This window comes from Chlamydotis macqueenii, chromosome 6, assembly GCF_036417535.1.
Source record: "Chlamydotis macqueenii isolate bChlMac1 chromosome 6, bChlMac1.mat, whole genome shotgun sequence".
In the NCBI taxonomy this organism is placed as follows: domain Eukaryota; kingdom Metazoa; phylum Chordata; class Aves; order Otidiformes; family Otididae; genus Chlamydotis; species Chlamydotis macqueenii.
This window is the reverse complement of record NC_141561.1, coordinates 23,593,908-23,611,218: the sequence shown is the minus strand read 5'-3', so window position 1 is coordinate 23,611,218 and position 17,311 is coordinate 23,593,908. Positions and strand designations below refer to the sequence as shown.

Sequence of the window (17,311 nt, the reverse complement as noted above, 5' to 3'; positions counted from 1 at the left end):
CCCTTCTGAGGGGCTTATTTGAATTTTTAAAAGTCCATTACCTTGTACCAGCTCCAAGGGAGCAACTTCATCCCTTCATAAGTCTGTAACCAGAACAGGCTGCTGCTCTCCATTGTCACCAGGCAGATGAGCTGAATTTGACAGCCTTATTCTGTCTACTCAGCCAGTTGCATCTCAGCTTTGTAAAACCTAGTTGAGTTGATCAACAGAACGAGCAGAAAAATGAAATTCATTAAACTCTTAAAGCTTGATCATGACCTTGTGTTTGCCAGGTGTGATCATTCACCTGCAGCTAGAGCTCAGGTCCTGAAGCCTCCTTCAGCTGGAGAGCTTTTAAGAAATCAAATTATTCTTTCAGGAAATTGTAAGACAATTTAAGTACCCATTTTTTTTCTCCAAGACAGAAGTTGCTGCTAACCTCCTTGCTGTGGCCATCTCCCCAGAGATGTGTGAAAGCAGGGTGAGTTTCATCAGTGTGCTGACTCAGCAGTTCCTGTTTCCACAGCTGAAGCAAACCACAGTGGGTAGGGACAGCAGGGCTAAAGAGCATGTGTAACAGAGGACCCGCAAAGTGCATAAACACTGCACTGCTGTTGGAAAAAGGAATCACATTACCTCCCAAAAAAGCTCATTTTCTGGTATGGTGGTATGCAGCATGTCATCATCAAAGTTACCAATAGTTTAGCACATGAGAAATGCTTTTGACTTTGGACACTTTTAGAAGGTTGCTGTGCTTGGATTCAGTCACAAGACCTCACACTTTTGTATGTTTACTAGTGTGAAAGACTAGCACAGCCACCATGCCCCTAGGCATGCTCCTGGGTATTAATTCCCTCCCTCTCTCTTTTTTCTTCCTGAAAAACTGTGCAGCTGGTACAAAGTCTCCACAGCTCCTCTCATATGAATGTTATGCAGATACTGGCTTCTAACAAAGCTCTGGAATACTTTCTCCCTTTCTGGAAATCAAATCCCAACTGCAGATGGGGCAATCCCACACTACAAAAGATTCTCGAAAAAAACCGTACTTCAGTCCCTGATATAGTCTGAAAGACTGGCAGAGCTACGGAAAATAACCAACTTGCAAGCAACCGTTCCATGCTCCCTGCAGAGCCCTGCTGAGCTCCGTTGGCTGTAGGTGGGTTGTCTACAACAAGGACAGGACAATTTCACTTGTTACCCTGTGACAGGCCAGACTGACCAGCGGGCAGGAGTCCAAAGCAGTCTGTAGGCTCCCGCAGCCCAGTGATGAAGGGTCACTCGGTGGATTCCCCGTAAAGGGGAGACTCCTTCCTAGCAAGGGTTGTCATTGTTTCCTGTCATCCCAGCACAGATCTCCCACCGCAGCACGTCTTCCCAACTTCTAACCACCGAGCAGATCTGTATCAGTGTTTGCTATTTATCCCATATGGAGCCTGGAATAAACACATCACATGGAATTTCTCAAGTAACATAGTTAAGAGGAAGCTGTTTGCCTCTACGTGACTTTTCAGCTAACCAACGACCTAAATGCAGTAATGCCGTGCTTAGGAGCCTCATGTGGATTTGTGACCCTCTTTAGGGAGTCTTAGGTCTGTAGAGGCAGTAAACACAGAGTACCTGCAGGTTTTCCATTTGTGAGTTCCATAACTTTCGCTTGCAAGCTAATCTAGGTTGTGTGCATGGGTCAGAAGAGAGGAGAGAGAAAAAAATCTAACCTCTTTTTTTTTGTGTCCATCTTGTAATACTCTAGGCATGCAAAGACACAGAAACAGAGAAATCACCTATATAAAAGCCTGGCAAGGTTTGAAACCTTACACTGAAGGCAAATCAGTAATGCCATTGCTCTTAGGGCAGCATGTTTGATCATAATGCTGTCTTTGGGCAACTGGTCATCTCCTGGTCAAAACATGAAAGTAAATTGTAGCAAGCTAGCTCAGCACAGGTTACTCAGTCTTTTGCCTTGCTGGGATATTTTGCTACAAAAGAATCAAAAATATTTAAGTTCTTCAGGACACCTGTCCCTAACATTCGTATATTTTAGACAGCAGTGTTCTGCAGCTGCTCAGCCAGACCATGTTCATACACAGAGTAAACAAAAACCATCCAAATGCTTCCAAAATGTGAGATCCTACAGAGAGAAAAGCATGTGGGATCAACATGTTGGCTCACATAGAACACTCAGGACACCGCTCTTGCCCTTCAAACCTTGCTCCTATCTGCCCAAGCCACTCCATTACATATAACTTGGGCATTTTTCCATTCAAGACCTCAGTGCTGGACCCAAAAACGTTAATAGAAGTTTTGTTTCTAGAAAACTTAGTCAAGCTGAGAGGGAAAAGGAAGCAGAATCTATTTGTTGTCTGGCAATCTCTGTGTGAGTTAATTGAGCTAAGAAGCACAAATACCTTTTGCGGCACCACGTAGAGAGGGGTAATTGACCTTCCCACACCTCAGCATACCACAAACCTTAAAAGGGAAAAAGCAAGTGCCTCTTCCCACTGTTTAATTGCGATTCTACTCTGCTGTGTGTGTCTCTGCCTGCTGCCTTGTCATTCCCCAAGCTCCACTACCCCTTCCCTGCTGGCTGCTATCAAGGCCATGGGAGGCAGGTGAGGAAAATCAAGCATGTGGAGAGCTCTGTGGATAAATAGAGCATCAGAAGTAGGGGTGCAAGGAGGTTTAGCTTAATGGCCTTTGGGCCCTGTGGCTTTGGCTTGTCCAAAAGTGGGGGGGAGGCGGATGTGAGTGGGTGCAGGGCACCTCTTCCCTCTGACACTGCTTGCCAGTGGGTGCGATGGGGGCCAAGAGGTTGCAGAAAGCAGAGCTGCTGATGCGGGTAATGGGAATAAGCAGGGAACTGAGGAGGGTTTGGACAGGATGGACCCCTGGAAAAGCTACCCATATTCACAGTTTAGGTCGTTTGTACTTGGGGATCCCTGTACACCCTTCCCTGTAATGTGGTTATCTCAGTAACTCCGTCTGGCTTCCATTTCCACCGAACACGAAGGACCGCAAGTACGGGTGGGGGGCACAGCCTCCACCAGCACCCCCACGCCGCCCGGGAAAGGCCGCCCGGCGGGGAAGCCTCGCTCCGCCGGCCGGGCCGGGGCTACCAGCCGAGGGCGACGACCCCCCCCAGCGCTGCGGGGCCGGCTGTCAGCGCCCCTCTCCCACCCCCCGCGCTGCGGGGCCGGCCCGTGTGCGGCGGCGCGGGCGGCGGGACAGCGGCGCCCCAGAGCCGAGCCGCGCCGCTTCCTGCCGCTATAAATAGCCGCCCGGCCCAACATGTCCCGGCTGCCGCAGCGGCTGGAGCGCGGCTGGGAGCTGCCGTCCCCCCCCGCCGCGTAGCCCGCCCGGAGCGCGGTAAGGGGGCGCGGGGCTAGCGGGACCCCGGGGGGAGGCGGACGGGGCTTCTCTTCCCGGTGGGGCGGGGTGGGTCCGAGCGGGGCGGCCGGTCCTGCTTCGGGAGCCGAGTCCCGCTTCGTGCCTGTTTTCTCTTTCTCTCTTTTCTTCCAGACTGCTCTCTCTCGGGCTGGGACGCTCTCCTTCTGCCTTCCGAAGCCGAGATCCCCTCTTGCTTCTCCCTCGCTTTCCCCGGGGTTGGGTGTGGGCCCGGGATGGAGGATGGCGTTGGCCGCCGGACACGGCTCCAGCTCCCTCTTGGCAGCTCGGGCTGTGCCTCTGCCCCGACGCCCAGGAAGGTGGCTGGTGGCATCCGTGTCCATCCCTGCTGTGGTGCAGCCAAGGGTGTGAAATCCTGCTGGTGTGCCAAGATGGGGAGAGCCGTGCTGGAGCTGTGGCACCCAAGCACAGGGTGCCATTGCGGCGGCTCGCTCACACAGGTGTCTGGTGCAGCCTGCCTCCCTAAAGTGTCGCGAATGTTGAGGTGAACTTTGTAGTTAGGCTTCACAGTGGAGGCAACCGAAGCAGGTCTCTGCCCTCCAAGCTGGCTCTTGGGAGCTTTTTGAAGGAGTCAAGTTTGGGAACCTGAAGTAAACAATCTTAAACTTTTGGCTTATTTCTCCCTTTGTTTGTCCCTGCTACACTAATGGCTATGCTTCATCTTTTCCTAAACACCTTCTGCAGTACAGGACCACATCCCTTCTCTGCAGATGGGCGTCCTTCAGCTGCTACCATGCACCCTGCTTAGGCCTCTGATGTAAAACAAATGTGAGACAGCGCTTGTCTCTGGCACGCAGTAGAGTGTGCTTGTTCAGGAACCCAACCTGAGGTACTTTCAAATTGCTGTTTTATTCTTGTAGTGCTTCCCCAAAGAGAGGGCTGTAATAAGCAGCTGTTCTCGCTTGTCTTGACCTCCAGAGGATGGGCAGTGTGTTTTGCTCCCTGTTCACACCCTTTTTCACTCTATTTCTACTTTTCCCTCTGTTTCTTCTGTTTGTTAGCTCCTCCAGCCCCAATTTGGGAGCACAGTGCAGAGGCCCAAAAGGCCACATGAAAAAGATGAGGTCTTCTCAGAGTTGTTGTCCTCTGCGCATTACTCACAGTGTGCCCCACTTGGGAGCCTTTCCTTCCATAAAAGCAGGAGGGATGGCAGTGCTGACTTGGGGGGACCCGCTCTGGCAGTGCACCTTTCTGAGTGCTGTGAAGCACGAGGCAGGCTGAGCTGGTGTGTACTTTCCCCTCTGCCGGAGCAGGCGAGGGGAAGGAGCATGCAAGGAGGAAACACAGCTGTTCCAGAGCTTCTGCCCTCTGTGCAGAGAGAGCACGTGAGGGGAGGACAGACACAGAAAGATTCAGGAAGAGAGTGCAAGAGAGAATTGGAGGACAGAGGAAGGCTACAAATGGAGAGGAAAAGCTTTTTATATGTGCACAAATGTCGTTTAAAGGTCTGTTTAGGCAGAGCAAGAGCAAATATCTTAAAATTGTATCTCTTGAGTCCCTGTTACTATTTCTCCAGGAAGTGCTGCTTTTCATTCCTCAAGTATTATTTATGTCTTTCTGCTTCACTCTTCTAGGCTTTTCAGCATCCTCTGACCTCAAGCTGCGCAGGACGTTGCCCTTAGCATCTGCCTGTCAAATGCGTAGTACTCCGTGTTGTACATGAAATGATTATTTCCAAAGTTGGTTAAGGCAAGTTTCCGAGGAATGTGAAGCGAGAGGCACACCAGTTCCTGTGGCTGGCCTTGACTGGAGCGTGAGCTCGGCGGGGCAGGGGCTGTGCCCTGGAGGCTGGGGTTACCCTACAAATTGCCCTTGGCAGCTTAGGGATTTCTGCCTCTGCTCCTGTCCCTCCCACCCCTTCTCTTATCTCTTATTGCTGCTCACCTGTTCCTCTCCCTGTGCTGCAGCTTGTTCACCCTCTCCCAGTTATCTGTGAAGTTGTACTGTAAACTGAATTGCTGAAAGTTTCAGCAGTCTGGGTTAAACATCTGTGGAAAAGGAGAGAGGGGAGGAGGAGCAGCTACTCTCTCTGTCTGTACAAAAGTCCCCCATCAGCCTGGTGCTGCCTCTCCCCTGCCACCTACTTTGAGATCACTCACCCCAGCAAATAAGAATTAAAACATTTGAAGCTCTCTAACAGTGTCCTAACTTCTGCTGTAGCCTTAGTATTTCTAGAGAAATTGCACTTTTAACTTTCTACGGCATTGCGTTACTCTCCGAACAGCATTGAGTAGTAAGGTGCTGTCTTCAGGGGCTGCTTTGCTACAGAACTATTAGACTTTCCTTTTTTAGAGGAACCCAGAGTTATCACAAAATTGCATCAGGGCTTCAGTGCTTTTACCTGTGCAGTAGAGTCAGAATTGAAAGTGCATCTAGAAAAGGTATTGGCTATAGAAGGAGCGGTTTCCCACCTGTGACAGCAGGTACCACTTCTACATCTGATGACCTCCAGACCCTCTTCAGTGGAGAGGCCGCTGGGGAGCATGAGCAATGCTAATCCCTTTGTGAAGGGAACACACTGCAGTATTGCTCTCCATTACTACAGTGCATAAAGTTCTAACAGCTATTACGTATGGTGGTGTTGTCTGACAAATGTGACATGAGGACAGGAATTCATAGGTTTCCTTTGGGGGCACATATACTGTTCTTGGTGTGTACATATACAATTTGGTAAAATGTCTTTATGCAGCAGCCTTTAGAAATGTTCTGTGCTTTTAATGACATTGAATATCCATCTGGCTTATGGACTTAGCATAGAAACCGTGAGAAATAGTGATGCAATGGAGAGGGGAGAATTTCTTTGAAGTTTATACTTTTGCCAAAGTAAATGTATTTTAACTGTGACTTCTTAACAAAAATGAAGTGTTATCAAAATTCAAATCTAATTAAATGCTTTTGTGTTCTTTGTGACTTCTCTTATTCTTGGCTGCAGACTCTTTCTCCTTTTCTTCATGTGGTACACTCTAACACTTGGTCTGTTGGATCTGTTATAAAAATGGACTGTCTAGTATTGTAGTTCAAAATCCGTGGTGCTAGCTGTATTTGAGTAGGGGTGGGGAGACCATTCTTTATGTGGGGAGATAGTGGATCATAGAATGGTTTGGGTTGGAAGGCACCTTTAAAGGTCATCTAGTCCAGTTAAGTTTTGAGTTGGTAGAACAGATCACGGTGGTACCAAAGATGAGGATACTGGAAGTGGCCACAAATCTCCAAGGCAGCTGTCTGTTCTGTGTGCCACTGGGTGTGTGGTGAGCACGTACTTGTTGTTTAGCTCCTTACTTCAAAGATATACGTTAAAATCTGTCTGTTATTAAATAATAACTACTGAACTGTTAGTTGGCAAATAGCCCAGAAAAGGGATCATTAAAAACTAAATTTAATGAAGATGTCTAGAATTGTGCTTTAGTAGGAGGTTTAGTTTAAAATATTTTGGATGCTTGTGGTGACCATTACGATAGCAGTGTAGTGCTCTCATGTAGCACCAGCTACATGTATGCATACGTAGGAAGGAAATCAATGGACTGCTTACTGTGTTGGTACTCTGTTGTGATTCTCTGCAGGCACTGTCCTGCGACTGCTGAGTTGTAAGTAAAATCTGAATTGTGAAAAGATTATTTTTTTGGTGGAAATAATCCTGAATATCAGGGCTCTGAAGGATACTGCAGCTGCTCTTCAGCCTTGCAGGCAGCAGGTCTGAAAGAGCAGCTGTCCTTGGGCCTCATCCAACGCTCTTCACAAAGATCAGTGAAGAGTCTGTAAGGCTGGAGACACAAGTGGTGAGGGAGCAGTTTAATCTCAATCTGAGAGATCAAAGGAGTTCAGAATAGAAAGTTTTTCCTTATTCCTGGAAGGAGATAAACGGGAAGCACAAGTAGTTTGAGAGTCTGTTTTGTAACACTTAACTCTGCTGTAACCACATTATTTTTCTTCTGTGTTTGGTTCCAATTACATGTAAGTTCAGTTTGGAGTCAAAATGTATAATTTTGTAATGCCTTAAACTACTAACATTGCAGAAGAAAAAGTTCCTAAGACTTAAGTTGTTTATGTGGCACCCTTCATCTTTAATCTCCTCAGTGTGTGAGTATGTGTAGCTCCTGCCAATCTCCTTCCTGGGACTAAGTCCCTGTGAAGGGCCCTCCTGTCCTCCAGTGCATGTTTTCATGAGAGGGCCCTCCTCGTTTGAGCTACACTTGAGTACATACCTCGTGCTGAAGACACTACAGGATCTTCTTTAATGGAAAGCAATACAGAATAGCAGCTTCAGCGAGCCGAAAATAGCTTGTGCATGTTTCTCTTGCAGTAACTTCAGGAAGTGGGGTGATTCCCTCTTCCTCCCCCTCTCTAATGTTTTTCATGAGTGCTTTGCTTAAGTGCTGAAAGCTTCTTGCCATGAAGAGCAGGCAGCGTGAAGTAGGCTTCTCTCTGAATTTTCCTGGTCCCTGACTTAACAGGACCAGAAGTGAGCCCTAAGAAGAAATTGCATTCCTCAGCTCGTTGTACTGGTTCCTGTGAAAATTGCCAGTGAGGTCCTTGGTGGTGAGGACAGCTAAACACTGAAACTGGTTGTCCAGAGAGATTGTGGAGTCTCTGTCCTTGGAGATGGTCTAAAAACTGGACTGGACAAGGCCCAAGCAATCCGCTTTAAGCCAGGTTAGCCCTGCTCTGAACTAGATGAGATCCAGCGGTTCCTTCCAGCTGGCGGTATGCTATGCTTCTGCATTACTGGATAAGCATGGCTGCTTTTGTCTGTTCTCAGAACATCTGGGAATAAAAGTGGTCTCAAAACATCCAAAAATGGCCTTGAGAAGTCTGAATAAAGACTTCAGAAACTAGAGTGCATAGAGAAGCATAGTGTGGGGAAGTGACTTTGCCCAGAGTCTCACAGCAGCAGGTCAGTAATAGTGCTGGGAGAGGATCATAAATCATCTGACTGCCAGACTAGTGCCTTAGTAGCTGAAATATATTGTCTTTAAACACAAAACCATCTCCTTTCCCTACTCAACTACTTTCAGATCACATGTCCACAGAGACTACTTTTACCCTCCAAAAGATAATTTTATTTTCTTTTGCTTTATCTGTCATATTCATAGGGGTGTTTTAGTATTAAAGAACAGTTTATTGCATTGACTTTTTCAGGAAACACTGAGAACATCAGATCTGGAAAAGAATTTGATGAAATAAAGACAAGAGCTGCAAAGGAAATTTTTAGAAAGTGATGTTATTCCCAGTTTGGTGCATAACAATTAATCTCTTATTTTTAAGAGAGGAAAAAGAGCAGAGGAAGCTGTACACTGAATCCAAGTTTGAATCTCTCTTTGTTTAAAAAAAAAAAATTAAATCACTTGAAGAAAACTTTTTAAAATCTAGAAGCTGAGAAGAACACAGATCAGCATTTTAAAGAGTGCCGTGGAAGGAGTTAAGCTGTGAGTTAACTGCATCTGTGTTTCAATCCAAATGCGACGAACAAGGCACCATTCAGATCTTCAGTTATAAGTTATGCTGAATTCGTTATGCTGTGTTTGTCTGAATTCTGTTGAGAGGAGAAAAAGTAAATCATGGCAGATTAAAAAAAAAAATTACTCTTGTTTTGGTAGCTAGTTTTTGAAGTAATGAAGCAGGATTCTCCTTTCCTTTTTTTTTTTTTTCTGTCTAGCACTTACGCAGGTCATCTGCTAATTATTAGCAGCTGTGAAATGGTGGACTTACATAAGCATAACTAAAAGTCAGTGGAGCCTTGCATCATTCAGCAGATCTGTCTGTCACTTATTCACCACAGTAACAGATCGCTTTTGTGACTCACTTGACATGGGTATCTAAATGCTAAGAGGGCATCAGCAGGCATGGAAAGTTGGGAAATCCCTTCAGTCATAGAAACCAGATAGGATAATGTGTTATTTTATTGTCACCGCAACCTGTTGTCTGGTTACACACATGCACTGCTGTTCCGTGAAGAGTTGTGTGTCAGAGTAATGCCCTGTAACAGCTGAGCCTGCCAGCTACATAAAGCCGAATTGTCTGGGCAGCTTTGCTCGGAACATAGGTATGGGTGCTATGCCTGGCTGTGGTGGAAGCAAGACAGGTGTGAGTGCTTGTGAGTGTATCCCAAATTAGCCATGCTCAGTGATATGGCTGAATTCAACAAACTGCCTTAAACATTGGAAAAGGTCTTTTTGCATGTAGAGCTGAGAACTTGGGATTTCTTGGCACGGAAAATACCTGCAGTGCGCATGAGACGGGCTGGCACGGACGCCCCAAGGCTGGCAGGTCCAGACTCTGCACCCAGGTTTGTAATGCTGGGTCAGGACACCACAGGATTTGGTTAGCAGCATGAGTTTCTTCCCACTGAACCTTGAGGGTATATAAAACTTAATCTCCTGTAGTTGTGCGTATTAAATAACAGATTATGTAATGAATTTTCTGAGCTAGACTCTCATTTTGTTTTCAGATTTTTTTTGTTTTATCTTCTCTTTTGCTGGTTTAAAGATCTTCATAGGCAAGAGAGACCGTGAAAGAGTGAGAGAAGTGTTATCAAATATGCAAAATATGATTATTAAAATACTTGTTCTTGGAACTCATTTTATCTTTTTAATTGCCAGCACGTACAGTGTCCCTCCAGACCAGTCTATGTACCCCAGTGGCTCAGAGTTGTACCCTGGCCTCTTTTGAGAAGTGAAAGAGAAGTTTGCCTGAGCTTCCATTTTTTCCTCAACTCTTTTTAAGCAGTGATGTGAGCAGTTAAGTTTGAGAGCTACTGCCCTAGATAGTGGTGTGTCTGCTATTTCTGCTGGGAATGACAGACGGTGCCTCATTAGCTCACCTCACCAGCAGGCTCAGAAAATGGTGGGACCTTAGAGCCACTCTCAAATTACCCAGGTCCCCGAGGAAAGATGTAGGTGCTTGGAGGCAGCTTGCAAACTCCGGATACTGAGGTAGCACTCCAGTGCAGTCAGAGGGTGGCGTGAATCGGGAACCTTCCTTTTATGAGTAGCCTAAAGAGGATGGTAACTGGTTTTGTAACTAGTATCAGCTAGGTAGCTTTTTAATAGAAATACATGGATGATGAGAAATATTGGGGGAGGGGAAGGAAGGGAAGGATTGCTTATTCTCCCCCTCACTTCTTACCTGAGGAAATGTTCCTCAGCTAGTAATTCAAGGATGCTACTTTGACGCTCTTTTGGATCAGTTTGGATTCCAGTTTGGCAAACATGGACAGCATTCGCTATGCGGTACTAAGCTCATCAGTCCTCCCATGGCTATCACGTCAGTCACTGCTCCCCTCATGTCCTGATTTACCCAACACTGACTGACCCACTTTGCCTAATGTATTTTCAAAAGTTGTTGGTTTTTTTTTTTTTTTCTGGCATGGAAATACAAAATAGAGAATTTTCACTCTTTCTTTCACATTTGAAGCTATTGAAAACAGTTTTTAAAGGAAGTAAACCATGAACTAAACCATTTTAAAGGAAATAGAGTGCTGTGTGTTGCCAGTGTTGTAAGTAAACAAGCCACATGTTCATGCACATAAGTGAGTTTGCACGACTCAATGTACTGATCTCTTTATATGTATCTCTGGTTAGATGCTCCTCCTTGTTTTTCATATAATCATATGTCTTGTCTTTGATTTTAAGATCTCCAAGATAGGGAACAACCAATGCCCTGTAGAACACATTTTGTATTCCAATGGGATGAAATGAAAAATCAAATTATAGAAATGTAGTGGTAAGGAAGGTATGCAAGTATGACTATTTCATTTTTTGAGATAATGCTATTAATCTGAGGCCACAGAGGCAACACCTACCTGTATATAATCGTTCCTGCCTGCAGGCTGGATTTTCAAACCACCTCGGACTAATACCACTTGGAAACTGAGAGAAAGATATTCCTTAAACATACAGCTTTTCCAATCAGTAGTTCTGGTGGCATCTTGGAACCTGAAACTCTCAAATAGCAGCAAACAGCCCCAAAACTTTGTTTTAATACCAAGTAGCAACAAACCACAGGGAAATAATTCTTCCTTGGACCTTCCTACTCTATTTTCAAATACAAGTTCTGCATTTGATCTGAATAGGTTGGCTTAGGGAGGGACAGAAAACTTGTTCATGGTACAATGTGCTTTAAATAGATTATTCTTGATTGACTTGATTAGTGTCCCTTGAGTGTAAATGAACAAGTCATGTTCTTATCTTGTTTAGTTTTAATTTCAAATAAGATGATGCATCTTACTTTGAAGAGTTGGTGCATACTTATTTGTCCTCTTAAGTGGAACTAGAGCAATATTTATTTCCTCATTTATTGATTATCCTCTTCCCAGCTGTTCTCTGCAGGATCAGTGTCTCCAAGTTTTATTATAGCTTTTTTTTTTTTTTCATTTGTGTGCCCTTAAAGTGTACATGCTGACTGGAGTGAAGAGGAAGACAAGTTAACTTGAGCTGCTATAGGGAACTAGAAAATGAGGTGTTCCATAACTGACAAACAGCTTGAGATGACTGGACAAGTTCCCTCTTTATTCATCTAAAATGTGCCAGTTGTTTAGCAGAACATCCCTGATAATGCGAGTGAATTGCAGGGTAAAACCCAGTTGGATGTCATCATGTGCAGCACTTAAATGAGAACACTGAGGGATTCTGTGCTTCCAGGGGAAAGAACTGTTGTTGTTGTCTTCTGGTTTGTGTCACTTTAAAAGTTCCCTACAAAAGTTTCCTCTTAGGAAGAATAATAGAGTTTATAGTTGTTTACAGTAAGAGTGGTAGATGACTTCTCTTTTCTGCTTAGACTGAAAGCGTTTATTCTTCTCACAAGTATGTTTGTTTATCCTCTGCTCCCTGATCAGCGAGACTGATGAGGCATTAAAGAAACCATGGTAATGGTACTACATGCTATATAATACCCCAGCATTTACAGCTTCCAAGGCCTTTCTCCAGGCCATATGCTGTGAGGTATGGACAAAAGCAAATAAAAACAGAATGGAAAAACCCAGCAAGAAGGGAAAGTTTAAAAAAAAAAAAAAGTGTATTTTCCCCTTCTTCCCTTTATACAGACATAAGGAAGTATCCCACTGCCATTTCTTAGTGAGGTGTGACTTTATGCTCTAGGAAGTGAGAACAGGGACACAGACATGGGTGAGGAGGGGAAATCACTCTGAACTAGCAAAAGGACTGGTAGGTGCAACCCGGGGTCCAGTCCTGTCTTTGATGTTAAGGTTGTTGTGGGGGATCAGTGCTGAGAAGAGACCAGTGGAGCAGGATTGCTCCAGCAAAGTCAGAACAGCGTTTCCCAGGGCTTTCCTCTGGGCTGTTCTCCATTAGGCTTCTGGAAGTTCTCTCTCTGTTCACTGGTGGACACTGCTGGTTATTTTTGGAAATCACCATCCTGAAGGTAGGATCGCTTGCTCTTCTGCACTAAAGCTCCAGTGCCCTTGATATCAATCCTCTAAAGTTTTGGAGGGTTGCTGTGATGTGACTGTTTGGGGAGGAAAAACTCAGAGTATCTGCAGGCATGTTTGATGCAATAAACCTCAGTTCCATCCAGTGAAATTGTCACGAATTGCAGTCTCACTTCTCTGTATTTAACTCTGGCGTGTTCAGGTCCCGGTTTTTTCATTTCTCAGCAGAGCACGTGACCAATGACAGGTGTCACTGTCATTTCCTGTAACATGCATCAGTGCAGGATCTCGGACCTCATCACTAGGGAATCCTGTCTGGTATAAGAGCAAGTATAAAATAAGGGATTGTTTTAAATAGTTCTTAAGGATGTACTTATGGAAATAGCCTCATGGACAATCAAAGGTCTTCAAAACTGGAATTCCCAAGAGCAATGCAAGGTGCTGGCTTTGGCATTAGGAATTGAGAGAACAGTCCTTGTCCCATTTAGCTGCAAAAAGCCCGAAGTTTAAATATGTCACAAAGTTTACTTAAATCCAAACTATTAAGATCATGAAACCTCAAGTAGGTATAAACAGCCTGTATCACAGCTGGTGTAGCTGAGCCCCTGCTGGCAGCACATAGCGACAGGGAAGTGGTGAAGAAACACCTTTAGACTCCCGCAGCATGTGGGGATGCTTCGAGGCATTGCCGAAGAGAGCCCGGGAGTATTGCAATTCATCCTCCATGAGGATGGATGTGGGACATGCTGGCTCTGCTGGATCGTGGCCCACAGACCAACTGGAAGCATTGGGCTCTACCGAAATGCCCGTGATTAATCTTCTCACCTCCCCCAAGGGGCCCATGCTGTAATCTCCCCTTTACTCTGGGGCAGCCATAATTTTTCAGGCTGAGCAGGAGTGTTTTAGGAGGCCCCTGCTGCTTTCTTCTGGGCTGTTCTCTTAGGTCCCTGCTGTAGCGCAGCCTTGCAGAGGAGCCAGCCAGCTTTGTGAAATTGTCTGGAAATTGGACTTACAGTCCAATTTCTCTGCTAGCAGCAACTTCTCAGACAGCCATGCTTCAAAATACACAGAGAATGGGGTTTTCTGTTGTGCATAGGTAACACCTTCAGAGCCATAAGCCATATACTTTACTGTAAGTTTAATTATTCTGTTCTCTACTGAGTACCTGGCCTTTTGTTATTGGGAGAGGAAAGAAGAAACAAAACACGCACAGAATGGAATACAGACAGATGATTTAACGTTCAGTTATATCCTTCTGTGGAGCTTCTGCTAATAAGAGAGACCTGGTGCCAAGCTGTTTTGACCCCGAGTACAAAACTGCTGCCTCCATTCTCACTCTCAACCTGCACATTCAGGGGCTTACCCTGATGGCTAGTTCCCAAGCACGTTGAGGGGGCTTGCATTGCCAAGGCATCAGAAGCCCAGCTCCTTTTATTTGGCCAGCTGTGGGGACAACAGCATGTCTCCATGCCTGTTGGAGGTGCTACTTCGTCCTGTGAGGGCAGTCTCCTGATAAGTGACTCAGTTGATGAAACCAGCTCTTGGTGATAGGCAATAGAGGGCACTTTATTTCTAGATCAGCAGTTTATCTCTAAGCCAGGTAAGCTGTGACTAAACAGTGTTTCCTGTCAGTTTTATCATAGCCTAAGTGCAATGAGTTGGTAATCTGAGGTCTACAAGACAAAAGTTCCTGCCCAAAATGTCATTGAATGACTTCCACACTGAAAGCCATCACAAAGTAGTAGTCAGATGGTGAACAAGGATCAAAACTGTTCCCTGATGGCTAGCAAGTGATCCTTTGAGACCAGGGCCAACACTGGGCATAGTAGCGTGAGCCGCCTCTCTTGGATGTGTTCTGTGTAGCTACCTCTTACGTGTGAGTGAGATGTAGATCTCTCAACGGGCTGACTTTTTCACTAAGGAAACGGGGACCTTTAAGGCTGTTATCTGGATGCTTTTCATGGACCCTGCAATTCCCTGTTAGTTTAACTACTACTCTCATAATTCATAGTAATAAACACTCCTAATTCATAGTAATTGCATAGATAATTAAATGAGACTGTGGCATGCAGTGGATGTACATATTCATACACTGAGCCTCACTTTCTCCTGTTTATTCTTGGGAGAATATTATTTTCAATAAATATTAATGAAGGAAAAATGCATGATCTTGTCTTGCACATTGTCTGGTCTCGCTTATCTTACTTGGGCGTAGCTCCAGTCAGTATGACATTGCTGGCACTTGTACCTAAGCAAGGAATAAAAGATCTTATCCATTACAGAGCAGAGAAGCTGCTTCTATTTTATAATCACTTGGCAAGTATGCACAGACTCTGATCTGTGTCTATATTTGGCATCCAGATATTCCTGATGTAGATTATACCACCCATGGGAAGAATGCAAGAAATGGACTAAAGTTCCCACTGGCTGGGACTTATTTTCCCTTCTGGGGGAAAAAAAAAAAAAAGTAAAAGGATATGAGCTTTGGATAGGATGCTGCTGCTCTAAAATGGTGCATTTAATGGTGCTCTTTTGGCTCCAGTGAAATCATGCCAGTATATACTCCTGTATTATCCTGCTTGTAGCTAGCTCCCTTTCTATTTTCTACCTAATAGCAAGTTTTCAGGGCTTCCAATATGAAAATTCAGAGTGCGAAGGGAGAATAAACTAAGCAGAAGTAACAGCTTGATACTCTTATGGCCTGTGTCAGATGAAAATTGGTCTTGTCAATGAATATGGTTTCTGTGCCTATAAAATTTGTAGATGTGGTGGTAGGTCATGATTTCTAAGGTGCAGATCTGTTTAGCTTTTTTCACTTGTACATATGTGTGTGTATATATAGGTACAAAAATGCTGGTGGGAATTTTGAGTATAAAGTGTCACTCAGCTTTAAATGTGATCTTATAAAATAGTTTGACTTCTACTGAAATCAGCAAATACAAAAACTCTACATTGTATTGTTCATACCTGAATCTTTGTAAACTTTAAGACTCATGCTAATGGCTAAAGACAAATTGCTCAATAACAAATATCTTTTAATATCACCGTCTTAGCACTGCTTATATATTCAAAAAGATACCTGAAGACTAGGTATGCCATTGGAAAGGTATAACAAACACTGCTCTAGAAAAACAGCTAGATTAATCCTACTGAGCATAAATTGTTGAAAATACTGTTTGGAAAGACAGCATACATTGTTTCTTATGTTGGTGGACTTGTTGAGTAATCCAATATTCTTTGATTGGATCAAGGAGAAACTGTGTCTCAAGCTTATTGTGTAAAAAGGCTGCAAACTGAGAAACTAGGCTTTATCTGAAATGAAGTATTGTAAGCAACAACCAGTGCCATTCCTTTTAATAGAAGTTCTTTTTTGGTTCCTGAGAACAAATTAAGGTTATTTGAAATACCTGTAATGATATGAAAAGACTTCCACGAAGACAGAATACTCTTTTTAGACTTGTGGTATATTTCGTAATATACGTGCAATGCAGGACCTCTCTTCAGGGGTCTGTGAAAATTTATATTACTGGGGCAGGGAAGACAATAACTTTCTGTCAGCAAGGTTTGTCAGTTCAGCAGTTTTCACTCAAGTCAAGAAATTTGTAGGCGTTTCTAGGCATATTATGTTTTCTTAGTAATGGCTTTTATTTACGTGGCTGTCCTCTGAAAGGGTAACCTGTGGCGAAAGCCAAGGGAGATAGCTGAACAAGTAATATCTCATACTCATGTAGCTGTGTAAAGGTTTTTGTCCCAGAGTTTGTTTTTTCCTGTTTCACACAGGACTGGAGCAGTGTGAAAACTCTTCATCAAAACACATATGGCTATAAAGGGGAAATCTGCTAGAAAAATTGTGACCATCAGATTTTGTTCATGTCCCAGATGAAGGTCAAGATAGACTCTCTGTTTCATCTGATATGATTCTCCCAACCCCAAGTAATGTGTTAATATTTCATCGTTCTGAAGAAACATAGTGGGCAACATTAAATATTTACATCTCTCTACGAAGTCACACAGATGCCACCAGGATACCTAGCTCTACATCACACATGCTCTAATTCACCCCAAACACCCACTGTTTACTAATCTTCAGCCCCCGTCTGTGCCGATAATGAGCAAGAGGAAATGGAAACAGCAGGGATTATATGCTACTGAGAAGTCCCAGTTTCCATGGCTGGTTGTAATTCTTTCAACAAACTCTTGCTGACTGTGCTCCTGCTTTGAAGTTTGAACACCTCTGTATTAGTGCTTGGCTCTGGTGATTTGGCAAACAGATTGGGGGGGGTGAGGGGTGTAGTTGCATATTAGCAGCTCCACACGATGGCTTACTCTTGTGCTCACACATGTTGTGCCCGCTCGAGATCGGGAGCAGTACAGATTGTTTTGCCCAATCTCCGAGATGTTAATTGCTCATATTTGTTGGTGACAGGTACTGGATAGAAAACAGTCCTCACCATAGCTACTGTTCTCTGTGTGTGTGTATATAGTCTTAGGCATACTGGTGAAGGGGATGAGTTTCCATATAATGAATAAATAGGGCCCATTTTTATA

At 44.4% G+C, this 17,311-nt stretch overlaps 1 protein-coding gene across 2 annotated transcripts in view; it reads left to right on the top strand.

The window, feature by feature from the left end:
• Window positions 1-3,263: 3,263 nt before the first annotated feature.
• WIPF1 (WAS/WASL interacting protein family member 1) overlaps window positions 3,264-17,311 on the top strand; it is a 57,476-nt gene continuing 43,428 nt past the window's right edge. The window contains exons 1-2 of one of the 2 annotated variants that reach the window (XM_086751458.1): window positions 3,278-3,342; window positions 16,544-16,648. The gene's annotated coding sequence lies outside the window, so the exon portion shown is untranslated. Of the gene's footprint in view, window positions 3,343-16,543; window positions 16,649-17,311 lie in introns of both variants that reach the window. The other variant, XM_086751457.1, reaches the window with a different exon arrangement.